Below are 19,685 nucleotides of genomic sequence, written 5' to 3'. Positions count from 1 at the left end.
TTCCTTAAAATTGATATATTTTTTTTTTGGTTTGGTTTCACTAGTTTTTAGTTCGCTTTATGTTTGACTGTTTGGTTCTTGCCTGTGGAATTTCGACTTTAATTTTTAATTTGGACGAAACTAGGCTGATGGCTACTCAACTTTTTTAGGTGTGTTATCATTTAACTTGCCAATTATATATATTATTGAATGGAATAATCGTTTGATTTCTTCAATCAATTCTTCCGTTGAATAAAATTTCAACACTTCAATATTTCATGTTGTTCGAAATTAATTTGTATGAAATGTTAACTTCGATTACTTCGAAGTACTCGTAAATTGTAAAGCGTGAAGAATATGGTTGATAATGATCTTTACCATTATACAAGGTCGTTAAAATCACGGAATGAGGTCAAAAATGGATAGATAAAGAATCGCTCACGTACTCAAGAGGATATTACTTATTTATTTAATATAAAAATTATACAAGGGGGGTTTCTTATGGAAAGGTTTTCCAGTTCTGTTTATTCATTAGAAAAAGAACTGTTAAGTGTAAAACAAACAAGCAATTTCTAATTTTATTTTATTCAATATAATGGTTGAAGGTCGTATACACTTCTTACACTAACGAACGCATCTGCTGTTGATTCTGCAGTGTCATTAAATAGAAAACAAAAAATTCTTACGTCAGAAACGAGTTTCAAGGATTCAGTTGTTCATTTCGTAAATATCACAGGGCATATTTTTTATTTCTATGGTGGGCCTTAAAAGAAAATCAGTTTAATTTTGAAGTGGCCGCTTTCTTTTTATTTAAGCGAAGGTCTTTATAAAGAAGGCACCTCATACACAAAATAATAAAAACAAAAACCGACTACCTGCAGTCCAAAAACAGAGTCTAAAATCAGTAATGAATTAATACTCCTTGCAAGATTATACAAACAGTGTAGTCTATCTTTTCATCACCAGTAGGTCACGCTTTATTTGGTCTTGTCTAATTGTATGTAAAAAGCAGTTTCTAGAAAAAGAAATTTAGAGGTTGTTAAAAATAACTGTCATATTAACTTGTCTGAATAGTATCTATTATTGAAATTCATCTTTTTTATTTGTCTAAAATTATTCCAATAATGCCGAAGGCCAAAATGGGTTATTTATAACCGACCTGGTGTTTTGGTGTTTTTTCAATGATTTAGTAAACCAAAATATGTGTGACTGGCTGTCAAATGATATTTTGATTGTAGTAATTACGTTTTACAATAATTGTTTACAGTTATTGTCTTGCAGTCTGAGAGAGGCAATTAATTTGACACCCTGAAAAAATGTTTATCAAGTTTTCAAAAAATTTTCGTAGAAAACTATACCCTCATTTTTGATAGTATCCTATGAATCTTACAAATAGTTTTACAACACCTCTCACACTTATTGGTGAATTTGTTTGAATTGTCAACACAGGAAGTACATCTTCCTCGCCCACTTCTTAAATCATTTGCTTCTCCAGCTTCTTCTGGTGCTTTTAGAATATAGCTCCCACGAACCTTAATCGCTATTATCACATATTTCTTAAATAATATCTATAAAATTAGTAGAAATGAATAAAAAATGCTTCTGAAACGCTTTCAGTAATCTCACTCTTTGATTCAAGCCCTGTTTCATTTTGAAAATATTATGGGGTTTTACTTTTGTTGGAGCTTAGCTTATGTTATTCCAAAAGCGTCCAGGGCAACCTTCATCCTTAGTAAACTCTGCGTCTTCTTCAACTCAGTTTCAGAGTCGCTTATTTAGTTATCTATGTATTCTGCATCGCTGTTTTCGCTGTCACTGTCCTCATCAGATAAAATATTAACGCCGTTTTCTTAATCATTACGCAACAATTCACGGTACAGTGATTTTTAATTTCGACAGTAACGATAAATTTCCAATAGAGACTTTTAACTACCTTACTAATTAATGTATTACTCTATTGAAAGCATTGCGTAACATTTAAAAATAATTGAAATTGTCGAACGTAGAGCATTTATCTTTATGAAATTAACAGATATGGTGTTAAGTTCAAGTTCAATCGAAGAAAATGCACGCGTAACATGTGGGCTATGTCAGTAGGGGTAGCAACTAAATCCGCAGACAATAATGCGTGTAGTATAATGTTTTCGTGATATCTGGAGTGGACTGAGGAAGCGTAGGCAAGTTGATTATGATTATCAAATAGAAAGTGCGACCTTACAGCTTATTGAAGCATTAGCTGAATTGCACTACAGCAAGAAATATTTTCGCGTACGGTAGGTACACAGATCATTATCCTGTAAGGGTCGATGTAGTTTTTTCAGGATCGACTACCTCCACACAGTACAAATTAAATACGATAACAGTTAACCAGAATGTTTTGTCGACGTTGGGCAGCTAGTCCAGTGGCATGGCCACCTCGGTGCCTAATTTGACACTAATGAATTTTTATTTATGGGGCCATGAAAAGGAGTTGGTATACATGTCGCCTATTACCACGGTGAATAAATTACGAATTGGCATTCCCAATACTTTTCGTACAATTAAAGTTGTTCCAGTTAGATGGGATAAATTTCGACAAATACACAGTTGTTATTTTTGCATTGAAGCTAACGGTAGACAATCCAAATACTTTATGATAGGTACTGATTTATTTCTTACTTTGACTTGTTTACAACGTAGAAGTGCATTCGGCACGTTTCCAGGTAGACAAATGAATAACCGACCGATCAAATGAGCGACATGTAAGTATGGGAATCAAATTCCATCATACCACAACAGAAGGGTTAGTCAACTAAATACAGGCTCGTGTTCAAACAAATTATACGTTGAAATTTACGAGAGCGATTTGCGTGTTCAATTATTAATGGATTACAAAATGTAACACTTTTTTATTGTATTTTGTGTCAAAAAGTTAAAATTTTTTTTATTGATTATAAACGGCACACCCTGTATAAGCCTGAAACGGTTGCTCTATTTCTTACCATAATTGGTAAGAGAACATTGCGGATACCTACGGTTCAAAGTGCTGTGTATCGTTCTTTCGTGCAAACCTCATTTAACCCTGCTTTCATACAGACGGTTTTCTAACGGTAACCGTGCCGTGCCGTAATTTCATTTTGCTTTGCGTTCACACTGCACACGGTTTTTTACTTCGGGTTTAGTTTTGTTTTGATACGTGACCAAAATGGACGAAAGAAAAAAAAGCATGTTGTTACTAATGATATGGCATAATCGCAGAAAAACACAGAAAACAAGAAGATTTTGGATTCATCCACTTGCAAACAGACAATTGATGGGTGAATTTGTAACATTATTTCATGAGCTACGAGAGGATAGCTCCAAATTTTTTAATTATTTACCAAAGGGTGTAATATAATGTTTAGTCAAATATATGTTTTAATTTAAATATAGCGGTGTTATTATCCGCCACACTATATAATTTCTTCTATTAACTGCACAATTCAGAGAGAAAAACGATCCTGAAAACAATTTTTGCCGTGTGAACACACAGCACGTGTGAATACTTCTATACACTTACTTGTCTTACTGTTGCCGTGCACGGCTACGGCGCCGTGCCGTTGCAGTCCCCATGCCGTGCTGCGCCGGCAGCCGTGTACGGCTCCGGCAGCAAACCGTGTTGTGTGAAAGCTTGCATATAAACCAATGTATTACTATTATACACGACAACCCCAACAACAGAAAACCCTGCTTTCACACAGACGGTTTTCTAACGGCAACCGTGCCGTGCCGTGCCGTAATTTCTTTTTGCTTTTCGTTCACACTGTACACGGTTTTTCGCCTCGGGTTTAGTTTTGTTTTGATACGTGATCTAAATGGACGAAAGAAAAAAAACGCATGTTGTTACTAATGATATGGCATAATCGCAGAAAAACACAAAAAACAAGAAGATTTTGGATTCATCCACTACTTGAAAACAGACAGTTGATGGGTGAATTTGTAACATTATTTCATGAGCTACGAGAGGATAGCTCCAAATTTTTTAATTATTTTCGAATGTCCATTAGGAGTTTCAGCCTATCTATTAATAAAACTCCAATCTATCATAAATCTACCTAACCAAACAATGACGTCACCAATGAATATAGGTACATCTGCAAACAGCTTGCCATATTATTGCCTATTTTATATATCATAGGCCACCGCATATTTTTTCAACGTTCGAAAAGTATGTTTCATTATCATTTCAGCGCCCAACTAATACACACAACACTTTTCGATACTTACGAGTTGAGAAGCCTTTTCTTCCTTCCCCAGACGTTGCACCAATAAAAACAAGGGTACGAATTACTTTTTATAGAAGTACTTCGTTTCCTAGCCTATAGCAAAAAAGTTATAGACCTTTCTTCACGCCCGCGAACGCGCTGAACGATATCTGCATCGTGGTCGCGACTATCTCTACAAACAAGTTTTTGATACACTTCGTGTTTTCTATAATTTTATATTTTCGACTAAATGTTGTTTTACTTGAAGTGAATATGTTGGAAATTCTACTAAGTACATATAAACAAAAATTTATTTTTACATAATAGATTTAATTTTGTAGACTATAGACATATTTTTACTACAGTCAGTTAATATTAAAACATTTTGCAAGGACGCAGTAGGTTTATATATGTTTGATTCAGAATATCTGTTACACGATTCACAATTTTAATTGATGCGGACAAGTATTTAATTAATGTAAAACAATCATTTCTTTATGACATTACAGTGACAACTGTAAGTAGTTCAGCTGCATACAATTCTAATTTAGGTATGACAAACGCCTTTAGCGGGCTTATCCGGGATTTTCTACACATAATTGTTCGGAGAATATTAAATTATTAAGAGTGTATAATTGTTTGTGAAAAGGAAGTCATTGGGTTTGAAAATAATTCGGATCAGTTGTCGTAACAACACCTTTCTTAAGTTTTACTCTACCTCCGACTAATCTATACTTCACGTAGTTTTCCATAACACTTTCAATCTGAACACAGAAAAAATATATAATATTACTTAAACCTTCTATTATCTTGAGTAATAATTACTTAATCTCGGGCCTTTCAAATACTCACACTAGCAAACAAACACAATAAAAGATTCAAAAATGTTTAGAACCTCTCCACATAAATTACAAAAACAGTATCCTTTTTCAAATATAGTTAGATTTATATTTAGTACATGTACTGCAGTAAAATATACTTACATTAAAATGATCTTCACAACAATAGACACAACTTTTAGCTCCGGACAAATCAGCCCTCACTATGATTTGCATCCATTCCTTCGAATTTTAGATTCGAAAGAAACAATAAAAAACAACTTTTCGGGTGTATTAGTAGTTGTATTTAAACACTTTGGCACAATACACGATTTTTTAGTTTCTGGATTTGACATTTTTATCAATTTTCAACGTAAACTTAATACACACAGGTCGGGAGCGGCGCACGCACGAACCGACAGTTGTAAAGTGACGTCACAGCGGACGGAGACGCAGCGTTGTCGCACACGTAGCTAAAAATTAAATATCTCAGAAACTACAGGACATATTAAAAAATTTTTTACGGCTTTTTTTATTTTTAATAGAGCGTACTGTAAGATAAAAATCAAAATTTGATGATATTCTTCATTCTAATACTGGTCAACCAGCGCCGGATTTGCAATGTACCTAGAGTAAAAAAATGCTATGTCCCTTAGAAGTTGCAGGCGCCAGTATGCAAAGAAATTTACCAAGTAAGATAGATATGGTATACCATACACTGCTAAAAAAAAGGACGTTTCAGGAAAAGTAATCAGGAGCTACAACATACAAATATACTAATCAAAACAATGAGTTCTTGGTGATTACTGTTCTATCGATTTCCATTTCATTGAGTCTGGTTAGCACGTCGGAGTCTATTTAGACAGCATACGCAGCTCTACCTGCTGCCCTTAGCCAGATTTTTATGAATTAGTGCAAACAGCATAGCAAAGAAGATCTGCAGAACATTTCTACATTTTGTGGTATTCAAAAAGATTTGAAAATTCATGATTCATGTAATCATGAAAGCATCAAAGGACAGCATCGTATTTTGAGAAATACAGCGTGTTGTAAGGAATATTGTACAAAAACCTTCAGCCATCTTTTCATATAAATAATAAAGTAATATGAGCAATACAATTCAAAGCCTTTAAAGGGTGTTGCACTTTGTACAAAAGATTTTGAATGTTCGACTATTTTAGATCAGTTTTTAGAGAAACAGTTGATATTTTCTGATAAACGTGGTTGGAAAAAATGTTGACAAAGGAATATGTAACATTTGTATTCGGTAAACTTATTTCCTTACCTGTATAGTACATAATAAACATATTTTCTTGCAAGTTGACAACGCCACAATACCTACACAGGAATCTCCTAACAGAGGCGTCTCTCACCCATTTGGATAAGAGGTGGGATCACACATAGACTCATTGAATATTTAATGGTACTTTTAAAAAATAATTTTTCAATCAACCGTTCTTCGAAGATTACTTGAAAAAATAGCGAAGGAGGTAATGCTACCTAGTTTTCCAGTTCAGAAGGCTTAAACTACCCTGCTCCTCCGACTGGACAACTCCTGTTTCCTATTCGTATAATCCAATCTTTGAGAATAGTTTTCTGCTGGTGACCAAAGAAAGTAATTATTGCCTGTATTTATATTGGTACTACCGTTAACTTCCCTTTATGAAGGAACATCAGTTTAGTTCATAATTTGTCGAAAATGCCTAGGGCGAACTGATGACAACAAATAAATTGGTAATCGCGATTCACATCTGGTATAGCCTGTTCAAACTTTGTTGATGTAAAATTCTCAGAAACGAGACAGGTCAATTCTCGGAACGCAAGAGTCTGCATACTTATTATTTATTATTATAATCCGTTTACAATAATTACATGTTTTGTACAGTGCTCAGCAAACTTTCAATCACTATACGAAAATTTAAATGTACGTTACTGTACGTATGTGAAAGCCTGGACAGACCTTTGTGTTTCGAGAATTGACCTGTTTCATTCCTAAGAATTTTACATTAACATATTTTGAACAGGATCTACTTAGCTTCTTACAGTTGTTCTTCTGCACAGTAAGGTAATGCACATCCGATTTTATGCGTAGGGAAAGAGACTTTGTTTACGCTGTGATTAACAACAATTAATACCAAATTGTTGTCCAGCGAAAAGTTGAGCTTATTATCTTTTATTAGTGATAATGATTCTTAGTTCTATTCCCTTCGTAATAAGTTACGTCTTATGTCTTATCATTAATGTTGGAGTTACGCTGTTTGAATTTAAGTTACCTTTTTAGCGATCGCTATGAACTAATACCTTCTACTGACGTCAATTTTATAAATTGTTTATTAATTAGATAAAAAATACAACTTGTAATTATACAACACGCTACTGAAGTGAAACTTCTTCAAACACACAAACATACCGGGATAGGGGTTAAGGAATTGGTNTTATTAAAAAAAAAATACAACTTGTAATTATACAACACGCTACTGAAGTGAAACTTCTTCAAACACACAAACATACCGGGATAGGGGTTAAGGAATTGGTTTAATGGTATTATTTGTACACTATGAATTTAAATTTTACACTATACATGCGGTCACGGCTCAAGCGATTCCCACTACGAACTCGACTACGTGGTCGAGTACAGAGGGCACATCCGTTGCATGATTTCGTTACATAGCAACTCGCTACCGTGCGTAAAGAAGTTTCACTTCAAAAAAGAAAATTCAGAATTACTGTTACGCTTTTGCCTAAATTTGATCATCGCATTTGCATAGCATATGCATTAAGGATGTATTTTCGACCACAATAGAAAAATAATGTCTAATGACTTCACTTTAATGAACATAGAAAATGCTTAACTTATAAATATGGATTTAAATAGTCTTATGTAATTCTAAATTAGTCCACACTAAATAACGAAAAGGTTGTTTTTGTAAATGTGCTGCTTTATTTTTTTTATTCTAAACTTTAACACCACGGCTCTCTTGTAAATCAGTTCACAGAAAAATGTTCCAGTAATATTGTAACATTTTATTTAACCATGAACTCAATTAACAACGGAAGAAAGAAATGTAACATATTTCATATTTTTATAATTAGCACAGTTATTAATCTGTCTGCCCTCGGTTGTTACATACCTAGCATGCAATTACTTATAATAAATTATGAATGGAATTGATTGACATGAAAAATTTTAAACAAACGGTACCGCTTTAATTAGATAAATCAACGAACGGAACGGTTACGTGCAGAGCATGTTGTACAATAAATGACATAAGACAATATTCTGTCTCATTGCTCTGACGTATGTACATAGGTATTTCAATTAGCTGCAAGGTGATGCTAAAGGTTAACGTTCTGTATCAACTTTTATAATATTAAAGAAATATTTGCAGAATTCTTTTTACTGCTGCCTAGAAACCTTTTTTTTTGAAAAGCATGAAGATGCAAAGCGCTTCGGTTAGGCTTCATTTTTTTATTCACGCACGGAAAAATTACCCATTAATTTTTTCTGCCACTGTTTTTCTCGGAATGTGGAGTATTTTATAAGTTATACCGTCAAAACCAAGTGTTTAGGCTGATATTTTCTTCGACACCCTCCCCCCGTTTATCTGAAAGTGGGCCCATATTCCTCCTTTATATCATATAAGAAAGATCCTCTAACTTAAAAGGCTGAGATACCAGAAGGTTGGGATATGTTTTTTTTTACCCGTCGGTTCCCTGCTAACATGTATTTGCAAAGTGCAAATAGACACGTCCTCTGTTTAATGTTTACCCAACCTTATAAACATTTTGTATTGTGTAGATAAATTAACTAACACGGGCATCTGTTAGAAATTTGCCGAACTTACAAATAATTGCAAAATACTGCCCTCTATATAGTACCCAGAAATTTGTAGTAACGCCAAGATTGTTTCGTTTCATCATTCTGAAGGAAGATTGAATCCCAATGGTACAAGAGGAGGTAAAGCGGCAGTGTCAACAACTACACCATATGCAGAAGAACTGGAAGAATCAATCAGTATAAGAAGCCAAACTCAAACATCAGATGTAACGAAAAGGCAACTTATAAAGTCAAACTAAACGAAGAAGGTAAAATAAATGCAAATAACAAGACGATTGAAAGAAACATAAAAGTGAAGTTGTAGTTCAGAAGAACAGAAGGTGACAGACAGAAGACAAAAGTATCTTACAATGCAAAAAAATAAGAAAGGAATGAAATCAAAAGAAAATGAAAGGTCCAATTTGGAAGAAAGTGAAAGCGGAGAATCAGTCTGCATATTTTAAATCGAAACTTATTCCAATTCGAAGTCCAAAAAAGGAGAGATAAGATGCCTCGCATTGCGGAGGTTTGGAACCATGAAGCTTGTGAGAGAGTCGGGGAAGGCAAAGTTCTTAGCTGTCACTCCTGTCATAGTTACTTTTAACACTCCTATTCTTAAGAGTCCTTTATTTGTTTTATGGTATAAAGAATAACGTTTCTGAACAGTTGCTACTTTTATTCGAGTCCGTACGTGTTGGAGAGTCTGCATTCAACATCGCAGATGAAAGGACCTCTGAAGATGCTCGCCACTCGTGCTACTGAAACGTTAGGAAGCAACATACGACTGCTTTTAGACCAGAATCAGTACACCTGCTGGCCACAAAAGGTTTTACCAATAACGTTTTTATTTTACTTATCCTTTAATGAGAAGAAAACCCTACTATTTTGTTGTGTTTTCAGCGATATATATTATTTTATCACGTTGTGTTTCTCTTAACAGTGTATAAACATTATGTAGCATAAAAATTACGTGAAATTCACCTAGGTGGCTAAAAGAGATACTTACCTACTTTTTAAAATAAAATATATTTTATTTTACGACTTGTATTCTTTAGGAACAGGTAATGACAAATGGAGGTCCATTTAATTTCTTAAAGATAACGGATTTCCGATAATATCGGAATGCATGCTTTCTTAAATGGAATACCTAATCCTTTATTATAGATACTTCAATGTTTCTTTAATAGGTCCTAGTGTAGTTTATAAATTGTGTTACTAATAATACGTACGGTCTAAATTGTGGGAACTGTCCGATATAAGAGGAATCTAGGATATTTTCAAAAAACTAAAGTAACTGCAGCACATGAATCCATGGGCTTTTGAAACCTGTCGAAAGAAGTTTGGATACCAATTTCGAATGATACTTTGTCTGAAAGGGATTTGTTCACTGCACTTTATGCTGCAATAATGAATGCCATCTTACTATGAAATCCTACCTAACAAATAACAGATTACCACTAACTGGATTGTTTGGTAATTTTACGTAGACGGTTAACTTCTTTTTTGTTGTGAAGCATATTTTTCTGCTCGGTGTGTAGATACGTATATATGAAAGCTGTAAGTGTGAAACATGGAAATACACAGAGAGGGAGAGACGCGCTATTCAACATCGGCGAGACCTTCAGTTGTCGCTTGTATATCGGAAAAAAGAAACAGGAAGGGAGAAAGAGAAAAAACACAGCTGTTAACGTTCGCTAGCGATCTACCAAACTTAGTCCCGAAATGAAATGAAGTGAAATAAACTATCATTTAAAATATAAAATAGACAATTTTTTATAGGTGTTGTGTTATAGGACCTATTTACGAGAGTTTTTTTATCTTATACTATTCCAGTCTATGATACACAAACGTTTCTAAAAATTTAAAGTGCAAGTTTGGTAAAACACATTAAAGATTTACCATAAATCTAAATTTCAAGATAAAATCGCCGAAAGTTATTTCAAATACCTATTTATATTTTTGTGAAATTACATATTAGATATTACCGAGTTCTCTCACTGGTATAATTTGCAAATGAGTGGCACACAAAAATGCAATAAACAAATGTGGTCAACAGCTGAAAATATTTCGAAATACGAAAGTTACCGACATAAAATTTTGCAACTATACGAATACCTTGAACAGATAAGGGTTAGTCTTCTACATTAGAACTTTTCTTTGTCTTTTTCATAAATAATCGTTATATCTGTAAATGAGCAAAATGTTAAATGGCGCGTGAAACGATCTACTGTGGAGTGCAATAAATTTAAGAGCAGTTACTCTTGAAGTCAGACCAATGTCACTAATTAAGTAATATTGCATCTAACCAAGGTAATGACTTTCGTTTAAACATGTTTAAGGAACAGAAAGAAAAATACATTGTAGTACTAAAGTCGTACCAATAGTGCGGAAATAGTAATGTGTAATGTGAATATTAAAAAGCCGCTTTCATTCCACGCCCCACAACTTGTCGTCTGGTAATGGTAAGGACCTCAATTGGTATAAGCACCCCCGATTCGTTGACATTGAAGTATGTATACTGTACAGTTTAGCGTGCTGATCAACAAGAGTGTTGGATTTTAATGCACTTTAAAATAGACTAAAATAACATTAACGACAAGTAACTATTTTGTATATTTAAACAAAAAGAAAAAATGTAATCTAGAGTATATAGAAGAAAAAATTCAATTCAGTAGGAATTATAACATAATGTTAGTTGGGATTTTAATATAAGAATTGGGAATGAATATGTGCAGTAAGGGAGGATACATTTCATATAAGTGTAAAGGATATCACTACCTACGNAATAGACTAAAATAACATTAACGACAAGTAACTATTTTGTATATTTAAACAAAAAGAAAAAATGTAATCTAGAGTATATAGAAGAAAAAATTCAATTCAGTAGGAATTATAACATAATGTTAGTTGGGATTTTAATATAAGAATTGGGAATGAAGTATGTGCAGTAATACATTTCATATAAGAAATTCAAGAGATAAATATGTTGATAGGGAGGGGAAGCAATACATAGAATGGGGAACAAGGAATGGGCTGACGATATTAAATGGAACTATGGAAGGGGGTAGAAAGGGTGAATACACTTTTTTAGGGAGAAGAGAAACGGTGATAGATTACGGTAGGGTTAATGGGGAAGCTTGGGAAGAAATTAATAGTTTTAAAGTCATGGGCATGATAGGATCAGACCATTTACCAATAGCAATTGAATGGAAGAAAGAAGTGAATGATAGTAAAGAGGAATGTGAGAATAAAGTTGTTATTAAATGGACAGCGGGAGCTATTGAAAAATACAGAAAAAATATAAATGAGAGAGTGAATGAAATTCACAATTGAAAAGAGATGATAAAAATAGTTAATGAATCTATGATTAAGGAAAAAGTATAGATGAGAAGTAACAATAATAGATGGTGGAACTCTGCATATCTGAGGAAAAAGAAGGAATGTATAAAGGCATTAGGTAGGTGGAGAAATAATAAATGTAAAGAGATGGAATATAGAAAAATGAGGTGGGAATATAGGAACCAGATTAAAAAAAGTAAAGAAGAATATAGTGACTAGTTGATAAAAAAATGCTGATGACATTACATTAATAGCCACGAACCATAGTGCATTAAAAGATGGGGTAGAAAGGAGAAAGAGAAAAAGGTGATTAGGTTGAATAAATGACATATATATGTATGTGTGTATGTATATTTATATGTATGTATGTATATATATATATATATATGTGATCCGTGATACGATAAGTAAGATTCGATTAGTTTTTTATTATTTAAATTAACTTTCTTATTGTAATTTTCGTGTATGAATGAAGGCTTATTTGGATAAGAATTATATGTATTGTGTAAAACTGTGTAAATAACTTTATGTTAAAATATATTACTAATATTTAAAATATAAACAAGTTACGAAACGTTAAAAAGACTTCAAACTTTTGCTAAAGATAGTACACATAAAACAATACATGTCTGTTTTGAAAGACCATATATTATATATATTATGAACTCATAACAAATGATTGGGAGAGCCGTCAACCATAACACTATAGTCTTGTATATATCCCAGCAGCGACTGCATCCAACCCTCGCTGGTTGTGTCTTCAAACCACTGAAATCGTAATTTGAAAATGCTCGTGATTAATATGTGATGGCAAATACACGAAAGCGAATTGAACACCGTCTTTTTGAGGGCCTACTTGCTGAAGCTTAGCACGGTGGGCTACCACAGAGACAGGTAAAACAATTAAAAATTAAATTAAAATTCTTGATGCTGCATTTTTATCATTTATAGAGTTTAATGTCTTCGAATAAGAGTTAAGTATTTACGTTATAAAAGTAGAGCAATCTCGAACATAATAGCCCTTGAACAGCTGTTCCATCTTCTAAGTCAGATATCACACCAACGACAATTTTGGACAATGTTTCTTCACTACCAGTTATCATGATTTCTAATAAACGTATTAAAAGGTAGCAGCCTACTTAGAACATAATTACACCCACTTATATCGCCGAGATGAAATTGGAAGCGTACAAAATAAGAGGCAGCGGATGGAAATAAACAAAACGGGCGAAAAGCTCGTCAAGCAATAAATTGTCTCTCAACTTTAAATTAAATACTGCAAAACGTCAAACTGTTCTCAGTATTCATTATCAGATAATCAATAAACCATTCAAGTGATAACGAAAAGCTCAAATAAAAATGAGTGTGTTGGATGTATGGAGAATTATGTAGAAACATAGTCCTCAATCGAATTAATTCAGTGTATAATGCAGGTGGAGGCTCCATGATGGCTGCACCTCCATTAAGAATTATAGCGTGTGGTAGAAAAGCCAGCAAGTAAAACTTTACTTCCCCTGCATTAGATATTTACTTCAATACATAGATGTACCCTAAGCCATCTCTTCGTTAACTGATGTGTAGTCTCAATAGTTTAGGATAGAGTGTCAACTGTAGGGTTTTGTTAATTTTCTAATAATGAAGAAATAGATACATTAACCTTTTTATATTTAGGCAAGAGTGAGCTCATGAGTCCTCCTGTAAAATTAAATGATTGTTTCTTAATAACGCACGATACAACAATGGTCCACTGAATACTGTTGTAATCAAGAAGTTGGTGTACCTGTGTAATAAATAAAATTGCAGTTTATTTATGTGATATACTTTAAGTTTTGTTATATTTTTCCTTTTCAATTTGAACAATACTTCTTACAATAATCACGTGTCATTTATTATTAAATTTCATAAAATAATGTATTACGCAAGAATCGACAAGAAATTATCATGATTGCGTTTCTATCTTTAATTTTGAAGTATTGGACGTGCGTATTAAGTGATTTATGTTTTTTGCTCTTTATTCGAAGAAAAACAATAGAATACTTGTTGTATACAACAGGTCATTCTATTTGTTTCATCAAACATAACCTTCAGATCCACTCTAATTCAAATGAAACCAACAAGCGATTATCTCATACCACATTACAATTAATATTCATTTAAAAGAAGTTGACCTACTGACAAATTCATCGATTGTAATGTGTATAGTGTAAACAAAACATACAAGCATTATCGACTTGTATTATGGACAATTAACGTAAGGGTCAGCATTTGCGAAAAAAGAAATGGAGTATCACAACAAATCATTTAATCATAATAATAAGTCCTTATTTCTAATAAAAATTATTTGTTGTCCTATTTCCATGAGTGTTTACTTATATGCACACTATACAAGTTCAGAATCTATTAAGATAAAGAAAGACATAATTAGAAAAGCACATATGCGAGACACTATCACTTTTCAGTAGTACGATATAGACCGCAGTGCATGACCGAAGCGTACCTAATGATTAATGCTCAAGTCGCTATGTGTTTAAGGTAGTAAACTATTCTTCTGATGTCATTTAACTAATAGAATAGCTAAAGATTTGGTAGCAGGAATTATTATGTGATGACTTTATGATGATGATGATGATGTACTCGTGCAGATGAAATTGAAACATACGAGGTCTGTTCAAAAAGTATCTCGAATTTTGTGTTTTTTCAAAAATTATTTATTTATTCATGAATATCTATTTAGTCCCCTTCAAAGTAACCTCACCAGATATTATACGCTTGTGCCAACTTTTTTTCCAATCCTCGAAGCACTTCAAAAAAAAATTCGCGTTACTTTTTGAACAAACCTCGTATAAAAAAGAAAGAGAAAATCCACTGTAGATATTACGGCGTTAAGTGAATTTTCAATTAATTGTTAATTATAATGAAATACAAAAAAGATTGTGTACAATTTGTTCGTTTGCTTATTTTAAATGTTACTCATCAAAATGTCAATGACATACAAACAGTCATAGGTGACCTATATGGGTGTATACCTGTGCGTTATTTAGCGGCTAGTACTTATTCTTGACGAATCTTTGAAATAGTAAAAAGTGAATGACATGCTCATCTGTCTATGATGTATGAAAATTTAGTCACATAATACTATAATAAACAGAAGGAAGTTTTTAAAAGAATGAGCAACATATTATCGCTTGAATAGTGATGTACTATAAGAAAAAGTGCGGAAAAAAGAAAAACAATAAGTAAATAAAGTCAGGTGCACATACGAGCACCTGTAAGAAATATTTTGTGTGCATTTTGTTTAACAACTGCTTTTTGAATTTGGTTATTATAAGAACTTGGTCTAGGTAGCTCTAAATACTAGTTGTAAACGATTTTTAATAAAATAAGTAATTTTTTTAAAAAGTCATATAGAGTAAAAGATATACGGAAAAAATTGTATTTTTGTTCAAAACATATAAAAACATATAGGGGGAAACTTTACCTCACGTAACGTAACCTAACTTAATTTGAAAGTAAAAGAAAACAATTAAAAGTCTACTCCACATTTTTTATTTATAGACTACAACGACAACAACTTTGTGGTAACTATTGTCTTCAATTCTGCAATCTTATGATCCATACTGTAACCTTATGATCCTAAGCATATCCGTCAGAAAAGAAATTGGTAAATATAAGTTACCATTTTGCGAAGCCAACTTCAGAGATGATTTCATAGACTAGGTACACATCCCAAACCCTATGTAACGACACCCTACTTTAATACCTTTATTCTCATTTTTTTTTTCTTTTTAATTTCCCGCATTTATTTATAATATTTATTTGTATCTAATATTAATCAAATGCTTTACCTCTATGTGAAACTTTTCGTTTTTGTGGAGCTAAAGTTTTACGTCTCCGAAAATTCTTAAAGGCAGTAGATCAGACTGCATGTTCAATTCTGTGTTTAAAAGAAGTAGTTTTTCCCAAATAAAGTTAAAAATAAAAATTCAGAGGCGTTGCAATCAGTTAATAACTTCCTTGTATTCAATTTTACTAAACAGCAATTGTGTTTTATTCTTGGAAACAAGCAAATAATGTAAAAGTATCTTTATTGAATATGAGTTCATTTATTTAAAAATTAACAGCACCACTTGGTGCCTGCTTAATTGTTGTTGATGATAAGGTACATAGTTCAATTAGTCATATTGTACAACCACCTACATAACAGTGCTGCCAATAGTAATGATTCAAGTTTATTTAACTTGATTAATTCATAACGAACACACGAACAGCGTTCAATACATTAATTTCAAAATATTGGACAAGCTCAATTCCGTATTTATTCGAAAGTTCATTAAAATATTACTATACAGGGTGTCTCACGGTGACCACCCATTAGAATATTTCGGAAACTACTTCGATTTAAATTTTGCAAATTTGCACAGTAATGTAATTGGGTGTGTTCTCCTCAATTAAAATAACAGCATCTATGTAGCACTTCCGGTTATACCGGAAGTTGACATCAAATTCATTATTTTAAATAGAACACCGTGTTTATTACGACGCTTTTGAATTTTACTTATGATTTTAGGTAGTCTTTCAGAAGGCTTTCCTACTTCTCCAATTTACCTCTTTCAAGATATCAATTTTTTCTAAAAAGCATACCTAAGAACAAGAATATTCTCAAGAAAGGTAGGATTACCCTCAAGCTTTCCGTCGATACTTTCAAAGTGGGTTAATTACATACAGGGTGTTACATATTTAATAGCGGATTTGATTAAATTCAAATAACCGTATTATTTTTTCAGATGGGACAGCCTGTATATATTTTCATAGTCTTATGCGGAAATTTACTCTCTGTCGAATGGTACAATGGTTCCCTGACCCATCTCTTCTAGTTTTCAAACTACTTATTGTTCTTTGTGAAAGCAACTAAAATCATTTAATTTTATGTGAAGATGGCTGTGAAATTCTTATTAGAATTTCAAAAAAATCAATAAACGTTGATTTTTGTCACTGAAACACCCATACTATCAGTTTAGTAATTAAATATTTTGATTCTCACTGTCAGTTATTGAATATTACTTTTATTTAGAAAAATGAAAATTTACGTATTCAAATTATGAATTTTAAGAAATTGATTACAAAACGGTAGACTGCAGATAATAAGTCTACCGGTAGGGTAAATAATTGCTTAGAGTTAAGTGGGGGGATTTCGAACGATTAAACTATTGGAAAATACGACAAATGGCGCTGCAAACGCCATCTGTAGTACGTATGCTTCAGCTAGGTCCATTTAAATATATGGATATCTACTTGCTGAAAGGAATCCAAAACGATCCAAAAAGTCTGGCAGTTTCGACAGAATACAGACCACTTCGAATTATTTCATTCGATTAAACTACTATATTATTTTAACTACCTCATTATTATTCTCTGATATCGTTAATTATTCATTGTATTTATTGTTTATTTGTTTCTTTTACTATTGTTATCTGTAGTCTACTGTACTGCAATTGATTTACTAAAATACTTTTCAATTTGGGTATGTATATTCATTTTCACAGCCACCTTCGTTAGACGATTATAATTGCTTTCAAATATAGCAGTAATTTGAAAACTAGAGAAGAGGGGTATAGGGAACCACAGTACCATTCGAAAGAGAGAAAAATTCTGCATAAGATATTGAAAATACATACAGGCTCTCCCAGTTGAAAAAATGGTTTTACGATTGTTTGAATTAATCAAATCCGCCATTAAATATTTAACACCCTGTATGTAATTAACCCACTTTAAAAGTATGGACGGAAAGCTTAAATGTAATGCTACTTCCAATTAGAAAATTGTTGTTCTAGCTTTTTTGGGCACGCTTTTTCGCTACCTACTGCTCTGTGCTTTTTAAAAAATATTATGTCGAAAGCGATAAATTGTAGAAGCAGGAAAGCCTTGTGAAAGACTATTTAAAATCATAAGAAGAGTTCAAAACTGTCATAATATACAGTGTTCTATTTAAAACAATGAAGTTGGTGACAACTACTGCATAGATGCTGTTATTTTAACTGAGGAGAGCATACCCAATAGGGTCATTGTACAAATTTTCAAAATTTTAATCGAAGTAATTTCCGAAATATTCTAATGCTTGGTCACCGTGAAACAATGTCAAGCGCATGAACAGACTCTTGTTAGTGGGTATGTTCCTTCATCTTTCTTGTTGAATGCAACCTTGAATAAATACCTGTACCAAACAGTAAAGTTCACTGAAGGTCATTATTTAGCTGAGAAATACTTTAGCTGAAAGGTCAGTTTCTTCATTCGTTACTTTATTTTTAGAAAAATCTGTTAATAATTACATTTGTGTATTTGTTAACTTTTTATCTACCTCTATATCAAACTTAGGATGATTACTATTTGGTATTTAACTTTAAGGTTAAAAAAAAAATACAACATGTAATTATACAACACGCTACTGAAGTGAAACTTCTTCAAACACACAAACATACTGTAGAGTGTAGACACACATATACAAATACATTCATATATTTTGTTAGGGCTACAATATATATTCCGGAGTTGCCTGTAATGAACGGATCAAGCGATCCTCACTACGAGACATCCGTTGCATGATTTCGTTACAGAGCAACTCGTATGAAACGAACTTACCCTACCGTGCGTAAAGAAGTTTCACATTAAGAACTCTTCTCGTGCTACTAATCTTTATTGTTTATTGATGACTCAAGGTCCGCATTAAAGTTCTGATTTCCTTCACACAACACAAAGCTATTCTAATCTTTTAAAATTGTAACATATGTTTCTTAGTTTTGCTTTCTTTCTAAAGCATTTTCATTAACTTTGTTTATATTTCTTTTGTGAACATAAAAATCCGTTACACCCAAAAGTATTACAAGCATTGGGTTTGATATGATATCACTTTTTTATTGGTTATTAATATTAGAAACCTTGTTCACATCTGAGTGACCTTGCATCAAAAATATTCTGAATTTTAAGGTACTACTATCGAGATACATACATTAATAAATAATACGTAATATCCGGTACGTTTTATACGTCCAACATTTCTCCTTGATTTCAACCCACCTCACAGAAAAAAGGAAGGGTTTTCTATTACGTAGTACATAAATTGTAGGTAGGCATTCCCTAAGCCACCTTTTGATAATACTTTAGGAAAACAACTGATATTTCAAAAATATAAACTAAAACAATTATAGTGGAGTGTCGATAGTCGAAATAAGTGAAAAACCTCGGACGAACACACCAGTGAATAGATTTTCATGGCGTTTGTTGCATTGTATTGCTAAAACCTAATAATAAAATGTTTATTAATTGGAATTTGCAGCTCTTTGTTTATTGGTTTATTGCAAAATTTCAAAAACAATTGTAAATTAACAATTAAACCCAAGTATCTACAATAATTTTAATCACATGTATGACAAAATATCAATATTTGTATTTTTAGAGTTGGTAAGTATTAATTGAAGATCGAAAATTGCAAGATTAAAAAAAAAAAAGAAATCA

General features: G+C 32.6%; 1 protein-coding gene across 1 annotated transcript in view; it reads left to right on the top strand.

The window, feature by feature from the left end:
• LOC108744751 (organic cation transporter protein-like) overlaps positions 1-19,685 on the top strand; it is a 102,488-nt gene that overhangs the window by 18,837 nt on the left and 63,966 nt on the right. The window lies entirely within an intron of this gene.

The sequence above is a fragment of the Agrilus planipennis genome, unplaced genomic scaffold (assembly GCF_000699045.2).
Source record: "Agrilus planipennis isolate EAB-ADULT unplaced genomic scaffold, Apla_2.0 scaffold46, whole genome shotgun sequence".
In the NCBI taxonomy this organism is placed as follows: Eukaryota; Metazoa; Arthropoda; class Insecta; order Coleoptera; family Buprestidae; genus Agrilus; species Agrilus planipennis.
The sequence above is the reverse complement of the archived record's forward strand: the minus strand, read 5'-3'. Positions and strand labels throughout refer to the sequence as shown.